At 41.9% G+C, this 15,382-nt stretch overlaps 1 protein-coding gene and 1 non-coding gene across 4 annotated transcripts in view; both read right to left on the bottom strand.

The window, feature by feature from the left end:
- The window catches only part of PITPNC1 (phosphatidylinositol transfer protein, cytoplasmic 1), a 230,374-nt gene that overhangs the window by 159,346 nt on the left and 55,646 nt on the right, over positions 1 to 15,382 (bottom strand). The window lies entirely within an intron of this gene.
- LOC111744887 lies at positions 11,727 to 11,829 on the bottom strand. The gene has a single exon (XR_002782381.1). It is a non-coding gene; the product is annotated as a U6 spliceosomal RNA (small nuclear RNA).

The following is a 15,382-nucleotide window of genomic DNA, read 5'->3' as shown; positions in this document are numbered from 1 at the left end:
CTCCAAAGGTGAAGCAGGGGTGTCCAGGTACCTGGATTCCCAAGTACCAGAAGAAACAAGTCTCTCAGGAAAGGTGAGGTGAGGAGTCGCTGAAGAGGGCTTGAATCAGATTTCCAGAGAAGCCTATTCCTTTGTGTGGCTAATCCGGTGAATCGTTCATTGACACGGAGGTAACCCGGTCTGTTCCCTCCTCCCCGGACCAACTGCTGGGGTTGCTGTGGGCAACAGAGGAGAAACACTGGGGAGGAGAAGCGGGGAGGAGGGAGAAATACGAAGGAAAAACAACAGATTGGGGAAAGCCACAAACCCAGTTCGGGCAGTTTGGGGTCTTTTCATAAAACCTCTGAATTCAGAGTCATGACAAGCGTACTACTGGCAAGGTCTTCTTGCTGGTGGCAACTCATGAATGGCTTCTGCGCATAAATTAGCACTCAGGTCTCTCCAGATCGGACCCACAGAGACCTCCCGACGCTTCCAGAAAAAGGGACACAGAAACCCTCCACTTGCTTTTGAATCCTCTTTCAGTGACATCCTTTCAAGGGATTTCACAAATGGGGACAAGCCTCCCTTGTCTCTTCCAAGTTTGGTTTGTTGCGGCTTTGTTCCTGTGGGGAGGAAGGCTGGAAAGGGTACAGGACATGGTAGAGGCGAGCTTGGAGAACAGGAGAAATGAAAGCAGGAAAAACAGCTCTGTCCAGCTCAGGATGGCCCTTCATCAAAGGGGGTTTGTTGTTAAAAACAGCAGAGGAGGGGTGGGAAATAAACCAAGACTCTCAGTTTCCCAAAAAGAGGTCGAACAGGCACTTTTGTGTCTCTTTTGGGCACTGCCCAAAACGAAACTACAGATTTAGAAAAGATCACTCGTCTAGCATTGGATTTGAGAAACAAACTAAAAAAGACCTCTTTTAGGAAAACAACAGATGGACTCGCTGGCTAAGAGAGCCGCCCAGCTAAGAGGCCCCTCAACTTCAACCCAAGTCCAGCGAGGATGCAGCCTCGTTGTGAAGCCACTTGCTTCCCAGCTGCCCACGCAGCCTTAAAATTTCATTCAAACATTCAGAAACAAACATTTACCCACCCAGGACCTTTCATTTAGGAAAAAAAAAGAAAAAGAAAAAAAGGCACTGCCTCCCTCCTGTCCAACAAGCAGTGTCTAAGCTACAGGTAAAGAGAGAGTTTGGAGTTGAATACAACAAGTTGAACCTTTGCTCATTGGTGAAGCCGGCACTAACGAGCCATCACTCTCAACAAGAGCCTGGAGGCAGCCCACAGACTGGAGTCTTGGTTTGGTGGCTACGCTATGACACACCCAGAAATTGGTGGTGGGGGTTGGGGGGTGGTATGGAAATCTGCTCTAACTGCTATCAGTTAGCAAGCCTTTTAGGGAGCACCTGGGTTCTCTTGTGGCTTCCATCTAAGAGGCACATGAAACCCACAGGGCAGGGGAAGCGAGGGCCCCGGATGGAGGCCACCCAAACCTTGAATGCTGCCTGAATGGCTAACGATATCACAAAAACCGGCATCTTCAATAGAGAAACCGATGGGGCAACCTCAGAGACAACTCTCGGTTTTACCAAATTTCACGGTGCACAGGAATTAACCGGGAATCTTATTACAATGCAGATTCTGATTCAGAAGGTCTGGGACGGGGCCTGGAATTCTGCATTTCTGACAAGCTTCCGAATGATGCTATGCTGCTGGTCCACAGCCCACACGTTGAGTAGCAGCAGTTCAGCCCAGACAGCGCATTAGAACACATCTGCTCTGAAAGGAACGCCTATGAGCCAGCCCTTCCGCTGCTCAATTAAGTCAGTATATATGGCAGGGAGGCCAACCGCTGGGAATTTTCAAGTTTCCCAGGCGATTCTTACGGGCAGTCAGGGTTGAAAACCCACTGGCTGGACTCATTCCGGCGCTCGTTATCAACTAGGTACATGGACCCTGGAAACTTATCGCTGGGAATCTCAGTTTTGTATTAGGAAGGGGGATATGCTGGCCAAAATGGATTGGTATAGAAACAAATGTACAGTATTTGAAGGCACTTTGAAAGAAGATAAACTATAATGGCTATTTTATGTGATAGTGTCTTAGTTCCTTCCATTAGAGTGAGGAGTTAAGTGTCCCTGAATAATCAAATTCCATGAGTATGCTGCGTGCTAACTCTATCAAAGAGATTGTTTTTTAGTTAAGAGACTTCCCTGTTGTGCTGTTAAACTCCCCAAAGCCCAATGCACTGGGACTCTAACTTTCTTAAATGACAACTGACTCATAAATGGATTTTAGGTCCCAGTGGCATCCCAGCCAGTACCTTAAAAAACCTCCTCGAATTATTTCAAATATGGATTTCTGGCACCCAGTGATGACTGAGGCTTGATCTGCGAAGCAAACTCACGATCCCTCCCTTTCCACCCCTCCCCTGTCCTGTCAACTCCAAGCTCCCGGGCACGAGGAAGGTCCTCCGCTGCCAACTTTCAACTTTCTGTGCAATAATAAACAAAGCTCCAAAGGACATCAGTTCTGCCAGCCGCCAACAGATGGCATCAGCGGTCGTGCAAGGTCGTTCGGCCTCAGCCTTGGCCTTGTTTCTTAATCTCTGTCATGTTTGCTATGTTTGAAATGCAGTGTCCTGTTAAAAACTTACCGAAGGTGAAAAAAAATTAGGTCAAAATGCAAGTGTCTTTGGATAATAAAACGAGAAGAGTAGAGAAGCAAAAGCCCCCAACATCCCTGCTCTCTTAGGAAACGACCTCACCCGCAACCAGTGCGTGCCCGGCTGGGTAAGGGTCATGTTAGATTCAGAACCATTGGGCTTTCGGGAACTAACCTGTGAGAAGTGCTTCTATGTCTCCAACGGACATAACAATGAAAGTGCTTCTCACAGCCCACGCAGAAACCACACGGAAAGCAAAGCAACCCTCCGCCATGAGGCAAAGCTATAACCACAGCAACGCTTTTCAGAACCAAAGACCCTCTGAGACCCAGAACTCCATTTCCTCCTGATTCATCTGGCTTGTGCGTTCAGAAACCAGCAGCTGTTCCCAAGAAGACAGGGCACCTTGTGACGACATTGTGTGCTCAAGCGAGGGCAGCGTAGTTCTTTCCGCAGGAACAGGGTGAATGTCATCGTCTTAGTCTTTTCAAAGGTAATGTTCAAATAGCTTGTGGATGGCCAGAAATGTGTATATTATTTTAGATCAGTAGTTCTCAGCCAGGGGACTTTGCTTTCCGGGGGACATGTGGTGGCACTTCGCGGAGACGTTCTGGTGGTCACACTGGGGGAGAAGGGGAGGATGCTACTGGTATTTAGTGGGTAGAGGCTAGATACCCTACAATGCACAGGACAGCCCCCACGACAAAGAAGTACCCAGTCCAAATGTCGATAGTGCCGAGGCTGAGAAACCCTGCTGTGGAGGCCAGGAATTTTGGCCAAGAAAATTGAAATTCCAAAAGTCAATTTCCCACTGTTGTCACAAAAAACATCTTGACTGAGAAGACAAAAGCTAATTAATGGGAACTCCCTCCTGACGTCAAAATCGGTCCTCCCAAGCTTTCTTCGTCCCTGTTTTTGAGAACAGAGTGTCCCTCATTTTTGCCAAGGCCTCCCCTTCTGGATCTCATTCTCGGGAACGTCGCTCCATCCACCATATCATACTCTTCCTCAGCATCTACACTCTTCCTCACCCCCTCCCTCTACTAAACTGATGGAGGCTGTTTCTCTATATTAACAAACAACTCTCACCCAGAGTATGACATAAATACCTATGAATCCATGCTGATATAAACAAGTAACTAACCAAATAAATAAATGGAAGAGAAGGGGCAAATCTTCCTTGCGGAAGGTGTTTAAGTAATAAACATAGAAGGAAGGAGAAAATCACCAGTAGGAGGCTACGGTAATCATGGCTGCAGGCAGGATCATGTTGGAAGTTTTTAAAGGAGACACAGGATGCTTGCATTGCCTCAGAGCATCTCTCCAAAAGTATTAATTACTGGAGTGGTTTTAGCACAACTAAATGACCTTTCTTCAATTCTCCTCCCTCTAGCTTATTAATTCCCCTCCCCTTGAATGTGGGTAGGATTTAATTATTTCACTTCTAACGGACAGGGTATGTCCTGGGGTCAGCTTTCTAGAATATCATCAGACTGACCTCTTTAGGGGTTTTCTTCTTAGGTCATGAAGATATTTTGACACAGTATCCAAATGCAACACGTAGCTGGGCGTGGCTGGCAGGTGGTTTTGCTTTTTTATGATTTTGAATTTTCCACCAAGATACAGAGCTGGTGTTCACCCTGAGTGATAACAGCTTATAGAGCAAATCTGTTTGGGGCACAGGCAAAGCAAACCTCATGAAATTCCTACATGCTGATATCACAAGAGAATGAAACCTGGTTCCAAAATTCAGGATTTTGCAGGAGCCTTCCAATCATCAACACAGTCACTTCAAAAACCTCGGTGACAACATCCACTAAGTTAATACCCCAGTCACTCTAGGTCGGAGTAAAGATGAAAAAGTCACAACCGAAACTCACACCAATCTACACCTCCCTCCCTCGATCTTGTATAAGTTTAGAAAAAAACCTTTTCAGCTAAAATGGTAACAAAACTCAGGCTCAAGAAGAAATCAGATGGTCCTTAGCACCACAATGCCAGGTTATTATTTTGTAAAAAGTAGGGTCAAATCCCTGTTAATAGGAATACTTTTCTTCTTATAAAACTAGATTAGCTGCTGGGTTGTTTGAGGCAGAAAATTAATACTCACTGCTGAGGCCTATTTGCCTTTAGTTGACGCTAGAGGAAAGTGGTTGAAAGACAGATCAGGAATAAAGCATTCACCATCTCCTACCAAGCACTGGGGCCCACCGCTCCTCTTCAGAGCCAGAGAATCCTCAGCGAGATCCAGCTCAAGCCACAGGTGCCGGAAGGCACAGGCATCTGAGCTTCCTTTCCCCTGTGTCCAGGAGTGGAGTTTCTCAAGGGAGAGGCCTAAGGACACCGAGTGTGGAGGGCAAGAGGGGTCCTCTGGAAAGGGCACTTGGAGGACGGGGGAATAGTGTTAAAGGCGATGAATAGAAAAGGACCAACACCTATTCTATTTTCCTTGCTGTTCTGGGTGATGCCACAGCACCCTGCCAGGATCCCTTTACCGAAGCACAAGTAGCTTTGAGTGTCAGCTGCTAATGGGTCCCATCTGCCCCCTAGTCCATAAACTTGCCTTCAGTCCCTGGGAGCCACTCCACCCAGGGGGGTTATACCTGTCCTGAGAGAGGCCCACAACCAATTAACGGTTCACACGCGAGAGGGGTCCTAAGGGCCAACTCTAGGGCGGAAGGACACTAGCTGTGATGCGGCTCATGCTCCCAAGCTCCCAAGCTCCTCAAGAACTCGGCTTCCCCCCTGCCCTGCCACCCTCGCCCTCCTCCACCCCCACACCATACATCATCTCCATGAGAATCCCTCAGCTCCTAAGGAACCTGACCCACGACACCAGGAGTTAAGCTCCATGAAGCTCTGGGCGTGTTTGGGAGATCCTGGCAAAAGGACTCCCAGTTCAGGGGCTCACTGGAGCTCCCCCGAAGACAGCTAGGCAGAGGGGACCCTGACTCAAGCCCAGCTGATGCCCCAAACAGCGGAGGTAAGGCTCAGTTCCCAGTTCTTCCTTATTCACACTGGAGAAAGGACATCAGAAAGAGGGGCTCTGCCATACCTGGGTGACAGCTCTGTCTCCTAAAAAGACCCAACAACAAAAGAGTGATTTTACTAGTTCCTAGGCACCCTGTACCCAAGTTAGGAAAAACTCGGCATTGGCAAGACCCATCTCACAGATCACTCATGAGGCAAAAACGGTTACGTCAGCCGTCAAGTCTTATCCAAGGAGGTATAGCAAGTCCTTGAATAACATTGTTTTTCGTTAGACAATAAGGTGTCGTTTCATTATAATTAGAAAAAAAAATTGATTCCTGGCCAGGGCCACTGGCTGTGTGGAATTGGCACATTCTCCCCACGTCTGCGTGGGTTCTCTCTGCGGACTCCGTTTGCCTCCCACGTCCTAAAGACGTGCCCTGGGTTAACTGGTGTGCCGAAGTTGTCCGGGTCCCAGCAGTAGTGGGGATGTGAGTGGCCCTGTGATGGAAGGGTGTCCTGTCCAGGCTGGGTTCTTGCCTTGCGCCCTGAGCTGCCAGGCGAGGCTCTGGCCACCTGCCACCCTGAACTGGAAATAAGCAGGTGTAAAAGCATGATCTTACTTGTTTTTATTCACCTTTCTGAAATGTATGTATAGCTCACATTTATTTCGATGTTTAATATTAGAAGTGTTTTGGGACATGGACATAGAAGTTTAGTGATGTTTTTGTAACCAGAAATAGGCCATAGAAACTTAAATCTTGTTTATATCCATTAGCTTGTGGTAAAACTGGTCTCCCTTTATGTCGTTTTACTTAAAGTCGAGAACCTATCTGACGACGTGAAGTGAGGACTTATTATAGTTAGATTTCGCGTTGGTGCGACCATCACAGCCCAGACTGTCCTTCAAGGCTGTTTCCTGACCACCGAATCAGCAGGAAACTCATTCCTTTACACACACTCTATTACCTTCTCCCCCATCCCCTTCTCGCTTCCCTATGATCCTCCTGAGGCTTCCTACGAACACTTCCCCAAATCCTAATCTTAGGGTTGGCCTCTGGGGACCAGTCTAAGACAGATGTACGTCCAATAACATAAAATCTTAAAACCATAGTTCTGGAGGGAGTAGTCCTAGGGAATAGCCCAAGAATGCAAAGCCTACCTCTGTGATCCAACCAGCAGTACCTGCTAAAGCACTTGATTCTTGGGCTAAGTAGCTTAAAAGCCAGAGAGTTGTAAAAGAATGGTCTAAAACAGCTTAAGAACTTTATACAACTTGTAACACTGTGCTTTCTTTGATGCAATTTTAAATCAGGTTTTTAAATTGGCTTTCATAAATCTTTGCCTGGTTTGCTATATTTCAGATGTTGAATTTAGGACAGTGTTCAAAGATTTTTATGGGTTCCAATTCCAATTTACCATTCTTCCTTTACTGACTTCCTTTTGGAGTTCACCAGCATATGAGTCCTTGAGGACCAAAAAAAGCCCAATGAATTAATCAAAGGAAAAATGTTCTGTTTCTCCCATTTAGAAATTCGTTGAAATATAGATGAAGTCCATCCTGAACAGCAGGACGTTCTGAGAAAGCCATCAGACTAAATGCCTTTATGAATAACTATTATGTTAGAAGCTCAAAAGATCTTACACCTCAGCCAGATGAATAATCAGGCCACCAAGGAACACAGGGGACAAAATGAACATAATGGTGTTCTATACATTTCTTCTCTGCTCATATGAACACTTAACAATATCTTTGCATTTTTACCACTATATACACTTTCAGGTAGCTTCTCCTGGTTTCTCTGATGCTTCTTGACCCTAAGTCAAGGACTTCTGGAAGCTGCTTTTGTTTCCTCGGACCCCCAATGCGCTATGTGCAGTATGAAATAATTGCAGTATGAAGGCAACATCCTGCTTAACTTATAGGAACTGGTACTCTGGGCTCAGGGAATGTTGCCACAAATGCATATTATGGAAATATATGCCACAAATTCATTTAAGAAAGTGATTAATCAGTATTAAAAATAAGTATGTGTATGTGTATGTGTATATATAAACATACATATATAACCCTAACCCAAATCAAGCTTTTGATTACCCCTACCTGCCAAATTACAAAGAGAGAAATATTATCAGTATTTATCCCTCTTTAGCTATTATAAACTGTTACTTGCTACGTACAGGTATTTATAAGCCTGAATTACTACAGAAGGCTTATGAGTTTAAAAAATACAAATGCTAAATATCAGTATTTTACTATATATGCGTGTGTGCATATATAAACACAACTTATGTATTTCTCTATAACTTTTTAGTAATCATACTAGTCTTTTTTTCCTGGAAATTTGCCATTTAGGAAAATCATTACATCATGTAAATAATTTCCCTGGCTCCAACCCAATTGCATAAAAGCATTCTTTTTTCCAGCAAAATGTGTATTTGGAAAGTGCCTAGTATGTGGTGTTCTTCTCCAGATCATAATACCTGAAGCACACAACAGAAAAAAGAAAAAGGAAAATTGCAACTAAGCTCACCAATCCCAACCCATATTAACAGAACTTTTGTCATGATCAAAGGATCAAGCAAATGAACTTCAAAAATGAGAGCCACCAACCGCACAGTTATCTATAAATTCAATAGGTACGTTGTAAAAATAAATGGAACACAATCCAGGAAAGTAGTGGGAGAGAAGCCCCTTGGGAATGGTGATGGGTAGGAACTCCAGAGATCCAGGTTATAATGCTCATTGTGCACCTGACTAGTTCTATGATGATGAGCAAAGTTATCAAAAACTTTCAGACTTCATATTCCTCATCTACAAAGTTAGAACACTGGATCACATGACCTAAAATCCATGCCAGTTCAAAATTCTAAGATGTTTAAGACAATCTCTTTAATACCTAAAGAGGCTTCGTGACACTGATCCTGACTCCCAAGGCTGCACCCTGGTTGTTGGAAAGATTTGGCTTTGTCACTCTCCGACACAACTGGATGGGTTTGGAGAAAAACAGGAAAGACGTCATGTGTGATACGCGTGTGGCCCCTGAAGAGAAAGGACACTCCCTGTTTCATTAATTCCCACAGGATGCTCAGTATCTTTCATCTAACACAGACCGGACCTACTCAGACACTGCCCCTACAGCTGTATATTATTAGTCTGTGCTGTTCTAGTGGGACTTATTGTCTATTTGATTCAAGGAGGAAGACTGTATAAGCATTTTCAAAATGGGAATATAAAATATGTTTTATTTCTAATTTGAGTAACTCAGAGTAGCAGTGGAATTGGCTCTTCTCATATACACGGTTTAAGGCAGGAAAAGGAAGGAGTTCTGAGCCCTAGAACACAAGCAGAGGCTAACCTCTACAAGAGAGTGCCCTGGCTGGGAGAACACCCTGCCACTTTAAACAGTTTATCCACCTCTAATGAACAATGGCAATCCAGAGGCTGACAGGGAAGGTATGGAAAAATCAATGAGCGCTCACTTTGATAGACAATTCTGGGTACAGAACACCTGCCACAGGTAATAAATCACTTCATTTAAGTTTATCTTTTTACCAGTGCACAGTGGATTATACCCATACATCACTTCGACCTCTCTTTTCTACCCTGTTGACAAGGATAAATTGAGAAGGATGGTGGGAAAACTGGGAAAAAGAAAGGAGGAAAACAGAAGAGCTCTGTTACTTGGTCTGTGTAGTAAAAGAAATTAATAATAATAATAATAATATAATAATAAAGCAATGTCATTGTTTTCTAAGCATCGGTTCTATTTATAAAATTTTATGGTGCTTCCTATACCAATGAAGTTACCTTAGGTTGGAAGATAAAGGTAGCTTTCTTTCCAAACCTCTCTGGATGTACTATATATCTACATAGTCTCAACAAAATCTCAAACACTTGACTTTTCTAATAATGGGTGAATTTATGAGCTACAATCATGACAGTGCTTAGAAACTGGTGCCCCGCGAAGCCTTGAAACACAGAATTCGATATGGGAGTTCTGGTTCAGCAACATGGCAGCAGACTAAGATAATGCGGAGAAACAACTTCCACTACAAATACCTAGGAATGCTGGGTCAAATATAACGTGAGAAAGAAAGGGAAAAGCCAAGTAAAAGTATGTGAGCTGATGATTCTGAGGCTACTCTGGTAATTTATAGATTTGAGATTTTAAAAGCCAAGTGGATAAAGGAAGTGGAACCTTGAGCTGCCAGGAGGCTGAGAGTTGAAAATAAAACCCCTGAGGAAAGGCAGGATCCTCATAGGGGTGTTTCCTCGGTGAAAAGGAAGACTAGGGGAGAAAAACTCATCCCTTGAAAAAGGAGTCCAAGAGGACAATTCTGTGTGTCTTTAGGCTCTGAGTAGGGAAAAACAAACAAAAACAAAAAAACTCTCTCCTGAAAATTGTAAGACCCAGATCTGAGCCTTGAGCAGAGTGAACCAGGAAATGCCAAACTAAGAAATTAGCAGAAATGTTGGTGTCTCTGGGATCCCACTCCTGGGATCTCGAGAAGCAGCAATGCAACTTGTTCTGGAAGGACCTTGCTACCAGGCCACATAAGATCCCCACAGGAAAAAAAACATCCCCACTAAAAATCAGCTTATAAAAATTACAACATACTGTGAGCAGAAAACAAAACAAACAAGATTATTAGAGTTCCAGGAACTAGGGATAATAAAGTTACATTTTGAAAAAAGAGAATACAAAAATTTACAGGTTTAAAATTATTAAAGACATGAAAGTAAGAAATAAAACTCAGAGGAAAAACCTATGGAAAAAAGTAATGGATTTAAAAATAAGCCAAAAAGAACTTCTGGAAATGAACATTATAATCACTGAAATTAAAAAGTCAATAAGTAGGTTAAATAGCAGATTAGACACAAACGAAGAGAGAATTAAGTAAAATGAAAGACAGATTTGAGAAAATTACCAAAAGGTTATCAGAGAGAGAAAAGAAGCACGAAAGAATAGCTAAGGGAATAGAGAGTACAATAAAAATGCCCATATGCATTTAATACAAGATCTAGATGATGAAAATAGACATTGTGTTAGTTTACGTACACCAAGAAGCAAGTGCCAAGAAAGAATGTTGAGAAAAGCAGTAGATAAGGAGAACCTTCAGATCACGATACAGGTGTGACACAAATGTTAACACCTGTTTAATCTTTCTAGTGGGCACGCAGGTACGAGTTTCATGATTGTCTATACACTTTTATATATTTGAATTGTTTTTAAAATAAAAATGTTTTAATTTTTTAAATCCACGAACCCAATGACCAAGTAAAAATATAAGACCACAATAAATAACAATATTCTCTCTCATATATACCGCTTGAGAGAGTATAAACTATGCAACTTTCATAGAGGACGATTTTGCAAGATACACCAAAAACTTTAAAAACGTAAATACTTTTTAATCCCATGTTGAAATTCTTATAATTTATCCCAAGGAATAATCAGAGATGTGTACAAACATGTATGTACTAGTTCACAGCCAAGTTACACCTAATGGTGAAAAATTCAGAACAACTTTAATGTCGTTGGGAATTGCTCTAGTAAATTTTAATGCATCTGTAATAACGATAGTATGCAGGCACTAAAATTCAGGTTATAGAAGAATATTAATGACAAATATTATATGAGTGAAAAAGATACAAAGCGGTCTCCATAGCGTGAGCTTATTTTTATTAAAAAATATGTGTGAGTGTGTGTATGTACACAGAGAATGGGCTACAAGGAAATAGCGTAATGTGTTACTGATGTTTTATTGTGCTTTTCTGTGTTTTCCAGGTTTTCTGCAGGGAACATATGGTGTTTTGTCATTAGAAAAAAAAAAGCAATAATTATTTCTAAACTAAGTGGCGATAATAATTTCGGTTTATATTCTAAGCCCGGGGTCCACAAACTACATCCCACATTCCAAATCCAGTCTGCCACACATTTTTGTGCTGTCTGTGAGTTAAGAATGGTTTTACATTTTTATTTATTTTATTTTATTTTTTTAGAGGAGGAGTTGGGGAGGGAGTTTGAGGCTGGAAGGGCCTTCAATTGGATAAGGCATTTCCTTATCCAGCCTGTTTCTCCACCCATGGATATCAGAAAAGCAAAATATAGAACATCTCACGAATTTGCATGTCGTCCTTGCTCAGTGGCCATGCTAATCTTTTCTGTATTGTTCCAATTTTAGTATATGTGCTGCCATTCCAATTTTTGTATATGGTTGGGGAAAATATCAAAAGAATAATAATATTTACTATATGTAATTCTAAATCTTGTATTTAATCTTTACAACAACTCTGTGAAGTAGGTACTATTACTCATAGACGAAGGACGAGAAGCTTCCAAATAGATATGTACATAGTCAAAGATCTCATAGTTACTGAGTCCTTGTGCTGGAATCCAAACCCAAGAAGTCTTACCCTAGGACTTCCGTTCTTAATTTGCTTCCCCCACGTGAAAAGTTCTCCGACACTATGAGGGCGAATGCAGCCAGCACATTCTGGTGAATTCTCAGGATGGAAGGCCATGGTGTTTCGGGAAAGCCCTTTACAGAAATGTCTGCAGAACCGACAGAGAAAAGCAAGCAGGGAGAAGTGACAGGCAGTCACAACGCTGACGAAATCTCCCACACCTAAAACTCTGGAGTAACCAATAACCCAGATGATTCTCTCTACCAAGCTATTGCACAAGCTCTGAGTCATTTAGAGATTGAGTTTCTTTCCTTCTTCTTTGGCCATATCTGTATTTTTTTATCCGTTACCTATCACCAAGGAATAACAGAAAAGAAAGTAAAACCTAGTTCAGTCAGTTTATAGCTTCTTAGAAACTGGCAAAAATGGTTCAAGAAAGAGATATGACTTTTGTATCATCTCTAAAGTTAATTTATCAAGTGTTCTTTATTACCAAAAATAACTGAGAACTCATACTAAGTATCAGTTTGTTCATTCATTCATTCATTCATTCATTCAATAAACTCTAAGTATTTACCATGTACCTTGTTCAATGGCACTTATCTAGATGGATCAGCCCTAGAACAGCTCACAGATTAGGAGATACATTCAATACAACACAAAATATCCTATTACAATAGAAAGCAGTTTGAAAAAACTACAGGGAGATACCACCACATACATATTCATTAGCATAGCTATGAATAAACGACAGATAATACCAAGTATTAGCAAAGATGTGGAGAAACCGAAACCCTTATACATTGCTGGTCAGAATACAAAACATAAATTGCACCCACCACTTTGGAAAACTTTTGAAGTTTCTTCAAAAGTTAAACATATACTTAGCATATGACCTAGAAATTCTAGTCCTAAGTAACTATCCAAGAGGAGGCAAACATACACACCAAGACTTGTATACAAATGACCACAGCGGTATTTTCGGAATAGCCCCAAATCAAAAATGACCCAAATATTCATCAACTGGTAAGTGGGTAAACAAAATATGGTGTATCCACACAATGGAATATTACTTGGCAATAAAAAAGAACAAACTATTGACACATGGAACAACATGGATGAACTCGATAACAGCATGCTGAAAGAAGCCAGTCTCGAAAGGCTGCACACTGTATGATTTAATATGCGATTTCTAGAAAAGACCAAACTATAGAGGCAGAAAGCAGATCAGTGGGTGCCTGAGATTGGGGTGAAAGCAAGACCTGACCGCAATCAAGCGTGCAGGGAACTTTTGGGGGTGATGTTAAGTTCTAAAACTGGATTGTGGGGATGGTTACACAAATGTATGGATTTACTAAAACTCATCGTGTACTTTAAATGGATGAATTTGTGATATGCAAATAATACCTCTATAAAGCTGTTTAAAACAAAACTGTAGGACCTAATTGCTTGAGGTGGAGGAAAGTGTAGGGAAGCCTTCAGAAAAGAGAGAAATTTTGAGATAATATTGTGAAAACAAACATTTAGTTGAGGCAGTGATTTAACAGTGTGCAAAGGCAAGAAGGTATGAAAACTCAGGTGGCATTTAGGGAAGTAAAAGAAATATGTGATGCTGGAGGCAGGATGCACTTAGAGAGGGAGGATACGTGAGAAAATCGGAGGGCCTTGCCAAGATGTTGGTACTTCATCTCGTAAGTGATAATAAGTCATTAAAGAATTTTAAGAAGGCGAGTAACTATCAAATTTGAGTTTTAGGAAGCTAACTCTGCAAGCAATGGGAAAAGATGACTCAGTGACAAGGGGAAAAAGCAAGAGGCTTTTTTGTCCAGGTAAAAAATATAAATGAAAGCAGGGTTGTAGGCAAAGTGAGTAGAAGTCAGATCAAAGAGATATTTAGAAGACAGAACCAACCCTTAGTTTCTAAGAGGTGGTCGGAAAGAGAAGGGAGGAAACTTTTGGTCTCAGCAGTCGAGAAGAAAATAGTGTCATTAAAAATAAGATAAGGACCACAGAAGCAGAAGCAGGTTTGGTGGAAGGGGTGACAGGTTGATTCTGAGGTGCCAGGGGGATATTCAGGTACAAATACCCAGTGTACAGTTGTAAAATTGGAAAAGAGTCTGGAACTGAAGCTGTGGCTTAAGGAATCCTTAGCAAAAAGATGGTCACGAATCCACTGAAGTGAGTTGGTTCCCGTGGACTCACATAAACAGCAAGAAGTTAGGGCTCAAGATTAAAAAGGCCAGGAAGAGTCTACTTTTCTTCTCATGCCAGCAAAGACATTAAGAAAAATGCCGTTTTCCTCTGTTGCTGTTCTTATTGTCAGTTTGTTCCGAGCAGACTGCAAATAGCAGATTTTTATAGCATTAGAGATTACAAAACAAACATCACAAAGATTAGATAATCAAACTGGGGACAAATATACAGATTGGAGAGCATTACAGCAGAATATAACAGAGGAAATTTAGACCATATAGAATCTGATACCTAGAAAGTGAGGTACATGTTTTAGCTGCCTTTGAAACTCCCATATTGCTAAGGGTAGATGGGTCGGATTCCATCTCTTGCCCTCAGCTCACCCACAACCATCCAAATGCAAATCAGTTCTACCATCCTGTCAATAATATAATATGCAAATTGGTACTCTGGAGAAGGGCCTTCTTGGACCTTCCCAATGCCCCGAAAATGGCTGACACACGGAGTGGCTAAAAAAATTCATGTATTATATACAGGGTATTAAGAAATGTAGACAAAAGAACAGTAAGCTAAATGCCAGGAGATCCAGATTCTACACTTAATCTTTCCACCATGGACAAATTAATTACATTCTTTGTATGTAAAAATGGGAATATAATGCACAGCAGATTTTGAAAAATTAAGTGTTGTACAACATATGGTAATACTGCTTGAAAGTTGGTTATATCGCACACAAGCTCCTGTATATTTAGAGGCCAGAGAAGTTAATGTTTTGCTCTACCGTTTTAGAGAAGAGTCTTTGATGGTAAAACTCGGAAATAATTTGCAAGAAATCCTAGGTGTGGAGGAACTGCAGGATTATTGATTCTCCATCTGTACATAACCTTTAATTCTGCTCACATCTATTTCTAGCCTTTGGGTCAGAGAAGTTACAATATGACCCAGAGTCCTTCATGCCTCAGGTTTTCACCCACCCACAGAGGATGTGGGCCTTCTCTAACAGTGAGACACCCACTTTCCCTGCTGCCTTCTGCTTGGGTGGCAACCCACCAAGCCAGGGTCCCTTACTTCCTTGTCTATCTGTCCTACCAGATAAGAAGGCCCCTGGATGCAGAGTAGAACTCATCCATTATTGTGTTCTCAGCACCTGGCACCAC

The sequence above is a fragment of the Pteropus vampyrus genome, unplaced genomic scaffold (assembly GCF_000151845.1).
Source record: "Pteropus vampyrus isolate Shadow unplaced genomic scaffold, Pvam_2.0 Scaffold143, whole genome shotgun sequence".
Lineage (NCBI taxonomy): Eukaryota > Metazoa > Chordata > Mammalia > Chiroptera > Pteropodidae > Pteropus > Pteropus vampyrus.
Note: the sequence above shows the minus strand (reverse complement) of the source record. Positions and strands in the feature narration are given on the sequence as shown.